We start from the raw sequence: 6,996 nt of genomic DNA on the forward strand, positions 1-6,996 counted from the left end.
ACAGAGACCCACAGACTCACACAGAGACCCACACACTCACACAGAGACCCACAAACTCACAGAGACCCACAGACTCACACAAAGACCCACACTCACATAGAGACCCACACACTCACACAGAGACCCACAGACTCACAGAGTGACAGAGACCCACAGACTCACACAGAGACCCACACACACACAGAGACCCACACACTCACACAGAGACCCACAGACTCACACAGAGACCCACAGACTCACAGAGACCCACAGACTCACAGAGACCACAGACTCACACAAGTGACCCACAGACTCACACACAGAGACCCACAGACTCACACAGAGACCCACAGACTCACAGAGACCCACAGACTCATACACAGAGACCCACAGCCTCACCACACAGAGGACCCACAGACTCACACACAGAGACCCACAGACTCACAGAGACCCACAGACTCACACACAAAAACCCACAGACTCACACAGAGACTCACAGACTCACACAGAGACCCACACACTCACACAGAGACCTCACACACTCACACACAGACCCACAGACTCACACAGAGACCCACAGACTCACACACAGAGACCCACACACACACAGACCCACAGACTCACAGAGACCCACAGACTCACAGAGACACACAGACTCACACACAGAGACCCACAGACTCACAGAGACCCACAGACTCACACACAAAAACCCACAGACTCACACAGAGACTCACAGACTCACACAGAGACCCACACACTCACACAGAGACCTCACACACTCACACACAGACCCACAGACTCACACAGAGACCTCACAGACTCACACAGAGACCCACAGACTCACACAAAGACCCACAGACTCACACAGAGACCCACAGACTCACACAGAGACCCACAGACTCACACACAGAGACCCATAGACTCACACAGAGACCCCACAAACTCACACAGAGACCCACAGACTCACCACACAGAGACCCACAGACTCACCACACAGAGACCCACAGACTCACACACAGAGACCCACAGACTCACACAAAGACCCACAGACTCACAGAGACCCACACACTCACACAGAGACCCACAGACTCACACACAGAGACCCACACACTCACAGAGACCCACAGACTCACACAGAGACCCACAGACTCACACAGAGACCCACAGACTCACACACAGAGACCCACACACACAGAGACCCACAGACTCACAGAGTCTCAGGTCACGTGACTGACCCCTTCGCCCCGCCCCCTTTCCTCTTCCCTCCCCCTAGCCCCGCCCCCTGACCACGCCTCCTGCGTCACGTGTCCACGGGCCCTGACATCCGGGGCCCTGACATGCGGGGCCTCCTCCTGAACTCGCCTGAGCCAACACGTGCGCAGCCTGGGCCCTTCTTCTCCGTCGACTGCCTGCAGAGGGGTCAAAGGGTAAAGGTGTCTGTGTGCCGAGGGGTGAGGTCAAAGGTCGGGTAAAGGTCAGCTTGTTGTTTTGACCTTTGCCTTGCTGAGGCCTACTGGCCATGTGCAAATCCTAAGGGACGCTACTCAACAATGACAGGATTCTGTGAGGTTTGCGTTGCGTTTGTTCTCGTGTAGAGCAGCGGTCGGGAACCTATGGCTCGTGAGCCATACACACATGGCTCTTCCGGTGACGGCATATGGCTCCCAGACCATTTTGAGTTGAAAAAAATAAAAATAAAAAATCAGTTTGGAACTGATTTTAAATACTTGTGATATTGCTTAATAATACTGTGTCATTTTAAAGTAAACAAGAAATTAGTTTTGAAGATTAAATTTCTCGGGTCACGGGTCCCGTGACCAGAAGTCGCATTAAAAGTAAGACGTATTTAATTTATTACACGTTAAAAATACTATATGGCTCTCAATGAAATATATTAAGAAAATATTTGACTTTTATGGCTCTCCCAGTCAAAAAGGGTTCCCGACCCCTGGTGTAGAGGGTGAACGCCACAAGTAGCCAGGGCTCACCTTGTTCAAACCCCTTTTAGTCTGTCCCCAACTCTCACGTGAAGAGAATCTGTGTTAGAAACCATGACATTGTTACGTGTGATGCGGCATTTCTTCCTAAATTGCAAGCCGCCGTTAATTACACTGGTCAACAACAACAAAAACATGTTTTTCTGGCCTGGACTTTTGCAGCTGCTCTAGACTAATTTCAGGGTGCCGATGTCCAAATCTGATCTCAGATTTGCTGTATCACGTCTATTTTTTATGCTATCGGCATACCCCATTTTCATTGATTTTACCCGAAATTAACCTCTGTCACTTATGATTGCAAGTTGTTGCGAGGTAGTGACTGCTTTAGTGTTAAAATACGGTGCTGTATTTTTAGGATAGTGTGTTTATAATATAATTTTATGTAGATATCCACATTTATTTAATATTTTTCTTCTGCAGTTTTTATTGAAAATGCAATATTTGATATGTCAAAAACCTGATGTGAAGAAAAATGAAGCCAGATTTGAATCAGCACCCCAAAATTACCTTAAACCCGTTGGATACCTTATGCCACAAAAAGTGTGTTGACCAGTGTTATGTATGCAATGTAAGTGTGCTGATGTCAACGTAGTCTTTGACCAGATCACTCACAAAGCACGCAGCATTTCCGATTTTGTAAGCTAAGCAGGGTGCTTTGGATGTGTTGACCACACCACCACCACGTGCAGTAGAAAGGTGCTGTGGGCGTTGTAGACAGCAGTTGGCAGTGCAGAAACCCCCATTGGTGTACTGCACTCCCCACCACCACCTCCACCACAAACCCCACTGACCAGCGTGGTGAAGTATAGTCAAATATCGCTCTCGACCCGACCCACAAGACGTGTGCGGAGGTTCATCATCCAGCAGTGGAATTATTAAAGCGGACTGTACATGTATGATGCGAGAGTTCCTATACATGTACATGCGTGTGTGTACACATGTATAGGCAGTGTGACAAGATGCGATCACCTCTTTTTCGCATCCCTGAGTCACATTCCCTGGGGGTCATTAAATAGCGCAATCAGTCACGGACGCCAGTGCAGATACTAAGATGGTGCCATTGTCTATGATCATGACGCTCAGAGGAGGAACGCTATCGAGATGTAATTGTATAACAACATCTCTTTAGTAGTAGGTTTTTACCCTTTCAACTGGTACCAAAAACTGACACCTTTATACAAGGCATCATGTTTGCAATAACTACAACACAAGCAGTCAAAATGCAAACAAAAAGAAACAACTCTGATGATGATAATGATATGCACCGTCCTTGATGTTGATTGGTCCACACCCCAGACAGCTTTTCTTAGAGCCTAGTCTCCATGGTGTTGGTTTCCTTTAAATAATCTTTGCTTTGCAGGTGTGCGTGGACGTGTGAAACACAACGCTGAGACCGAGATGGACGTCAGCTGCCACCACAACGAGAAGATCACCTTCTTCTACCACAACAGCAACAAGCCACTCTACGACAAGTGGTCCTTCACCAGCACGCTGGTCATGGTGCTCGGCCTGACCTTGTGCCTCGGCATCATTCGGCCAACGCCCTCGTCATGTTCGCCGTGTACCTCAACAAGAAACTCACCCACCACCCAGTCTAACTTCCTCATGGCCAACCTGGCCGCGGCGGATTCTTTGCGGGGAGCGGCGTACATCTACCTGGCTTGTCAACACGGGGGCCCAACACTCGCAAGCTGTCGCTGCAGACCTGGATGCTGCGCCAGGGGCTGGATCAACACGAGCCTCACCCGCCTCCGTCGCCAGCCTCCCTGGCCATCGCCATCGAGCGCCACGTCACGCTGTCCGGATGCAGCGGAATGAGCGAGCGGCGCGTCGTCACGGCCGTCGCGATCATCTGGCTCGTGGCCATCATCGCCGGCGCCATGCCCAGCATGGGCTGGAACGCATCTGCCGACATCGCCACGTGCTCCCACAATGGCGCCGCTGTACAGCGCCAGCTACGTCACCTTCTGGGCCGGCTACAACCTCTCCATGTTCCTCATCATGGCGGGGCTCTACGCCACATCTTCGTGAACGTGTGGAGGGACAGGATACCCGTGCTGCAGAATAGCTCCAGGTGCTCCCGGAGGCAAGACGCCCCCTTGAGCTTGCTCGTAACGGTCACCATCATGTTGGGTAAGTGATGTGATTAACCATGCAAAAAAGATTTAACTACACTATTTGGGACATCTTATTTGACAGACAACTATTACAGGTTATTGATAGACAGCCCGTTTTTGTTTTACCAGGTTTAGTTATTTATTTTTTCACACTTTTGTATGTAGGCCAGGCTTAGTCACAAACCGTACCTCTCCATAACAAAGGCTCAGTCTTTTGTTATGCAGTCTATTCTTAGTCTCAAGCCTCACCTTACCATATTAATAAAAGTGTGCCGTACTTGGGCCCTTCCCCTCTCCAACCATTAATATATACGGAGTGGTAGCTCTTGTAATCTCTCATTTACTTGATACAGCTGTCGTGGCTGTGACGGTTCCACCTGAAGACAGAAGCTTGTGTTGCCTCCGAACGTCGTGATTTTTTATTTATTTTACTTTTATTAATTAATTTTTTTTTTACCTACGCGACTTTACCGAAAAAAACCTAAGAATATGAATCCTTGCAGTTCACGAAAGCTTCAAATCTAGAATTAAGCGTTGTGGGTCTGTCTGGGCAGAACATTCGACAACACTATTCACGATAATAGTTTTTTTACCCTTCTATCTGGCAACAAACTGACACCTTTTTTACAAGGAGTCATGTTTGCATAGACCACATACCTGCAGCCGTAATGCAAACAAAAACACAACTCTGATAATGTGCGCACTGTCCTTGAAGTTGATTGGTCCACACCGAGACAGCTTTCCTTAGAGCCCTAGTCTCACATGGTGTTGGACCAGATGACGCCAAAAGGCGCCACAACTGTTTTTTTGTTTGCATTATGACTGCAGGTATTGTGGTCTATGCAAACATGACTCCTCGTAAAAAAGGTGTCAGTTTGTTGCCAGATAGAAGGGTAAAAAACCAATTATATTTTTACTGGCAAATGAGGTTCCAATGGTGTAAATGCTTACTCCGAGTTCTCATACTCTGATGGTGCATTGTCTTTGAGTTGTGCGCCTTTTGGCATCGTCTGGTCCAACACCAGGGTGAGACTAGGCTCTAAGGAAAGCTGTCTCGGGTGTGGACCAGTAAACTTCAAGGACAGTGCGTACATTATCAGAGTTATGTTTTTTTTTGCATTATGACTGCAGGTATTGTGGTATATGCAAACATGACTCCTCGTAAAAAAAGGTGTCAGTTTTGTTGCCAGATAAAAGGGTAAAAAAGAACAATGATCAATCTTCTTGGTTCTTTCGGTAAAGTCACGTAGAAGGGAAGTGATAAAATAATAAAAATAGAACATAATAAAATAAATTATTTTATTACTTCCCTTCTACGTGACTTTACCGAAAGAACCAAGAAGATGAATCCCTGCAGTCACGAAAGCTTTAAATCGAAACAATGATCAAGACTGGTCTTGTTCCACGCGTCGCTGCCAAAATGCCTCGTGCCGTCTCTCCCAGGAGCCTTTATCGTGTGCTGGACGCCGGGCCTGGTGATTCTGCTGCTGGATTCCTTCTGCTCAGACTGCAACGTCCTGGCCTTCGAGAAGTACTTCTTGCTCATAGCGGAGCTCAACTCCGCCATGAACCCCATCATCTACTCGTTTCGGGACACGGAGATGATCGCCACTTTCAAGCGCATCCTGAGCAGCCGAAAGGCGGGAGGCGTCGCAGTGAGCGGCTCCGAAAAATCAATTTCCACGTCGAATCCCAACCTGGTCACGGAGATCGGTCACGTGACCACCGCGAGTGCGATGAAGATTAATCAGATTGTCATCTAATATCTAATTGGGCTAACGATGCATGTTTTGATAATTGTTTTTTTACCCTTCTATCTGGCAACAAAACTGACACCTTTTTTACAAGGAGTCATGTTTGCATAGACCACAATACCTGCAGTCATAATACAAACAAAAGAGCACACGAGCTTGGAGCATGTATATAAGCTGGGTGCCTTGACAAAGGAATTTGCATATCAAGAGGAATTCAGAATATTTATGGGAAATGCAGGAATGTGATTAGTACTACTTATGCCTGTGCATTATGCAGGATTAGCAGCATCAAAGGGAGAGGATATGGGAAATGCAGGTATGTGAATAGTACTAATTCAGCATCAAAGGGACAGACCTGGTTTTCACCTGAGGACGGCTGCTTGCGTTGTGGCTGAAACGTCGTGAGAATTATTTTATGTTTTTTTTTATTATTTTATTACTTCCCTTCTACGTGACTTTACCGAAAGAACCAAGAAGATGAATCCCTGCAGTCACGAAAGCTTTAAGTCGAAAAATAAAACAAACAAAAACATAACTCTGATAATGTATGCACTGTCCTTGAAGTTGATTGGTCCACATCCGAGACAGCTTTCCTTAGAGCCTAGCCTCACATGGGTGTGGACCAATCAACTTCAAGGACAGTGCATATATTATCAGAGTTATGTTTTTTGTTTGCATTATGGCTGCAGGTATTGTGGTCTATGCAAACATGACTCCTTGTAAAAAGGTGTCAGTTTTGTTGCCAGATAGAAGGGTAAAAAAACAATTATATTTTTACTGGTAAATGAGGTTCCAATGGTGATGCATGTTTTACTTGGAAGCCTGTTGTTTCAAAGATATTTTTTTACACAAGTCACGTTTAACTTGGTGTTTCTTGAATAGGGCTTTAGTGGAGGATGCGTTGTTTTATGTTGGTTCTCTTCCTGTTCAAATGACGGCTGCCCCCCAGCACACACAAACTCGTGTTCACGTGGCCCCCCTTGCGAGCGTCCGTGTTAACGTGGCTGTGTGTGTGTGTCCTTCAGGGACATTGTAAACAAAAATCTCGTATTTTGAAAAGCGTCGCTCAATATTTCTGTATTTATTTTTCTTCCATTTATTTTGGGGGCCTTTAACGCTTGTTCAGAATTTAGTTCCGAGCCCATTTTG

At 46.7% G+C, this 6,996-nt stretch overlaps 1 pseudogene; it reads left to right on the forward strand.

Moving 5' to 3' along the window:
* The first annotated feature begins 3,374 nt into the window (after window positions 1–3,374).
* LOC133362485 (lysophosphatidic acid receptor 1-A-like) lies at window positions 3,375–5,856 on the forward strand (annotated as a pseudogene).
* Window positions 5,857–6,996: the final 1,140 nt, after the last annotated feature.

This window comes from Lethenteron reissneri, unplaced genomic scaffold, assembly GCF_015708825.2.
Source record: "Lethenteron reissneri isolate LAM-NWPU_2019-01 unplaced genomic scaffold, ASM1570882v1 scaffold_1497, whole genome shotgun sequence".
Taxonomy (NCBI): Eukaryota; Metazoa; Chordata; class Hyperoartia; order Petromyzontiformes; family Petromyzontidae; genus Lethenteron; species Lethenteron reissneri.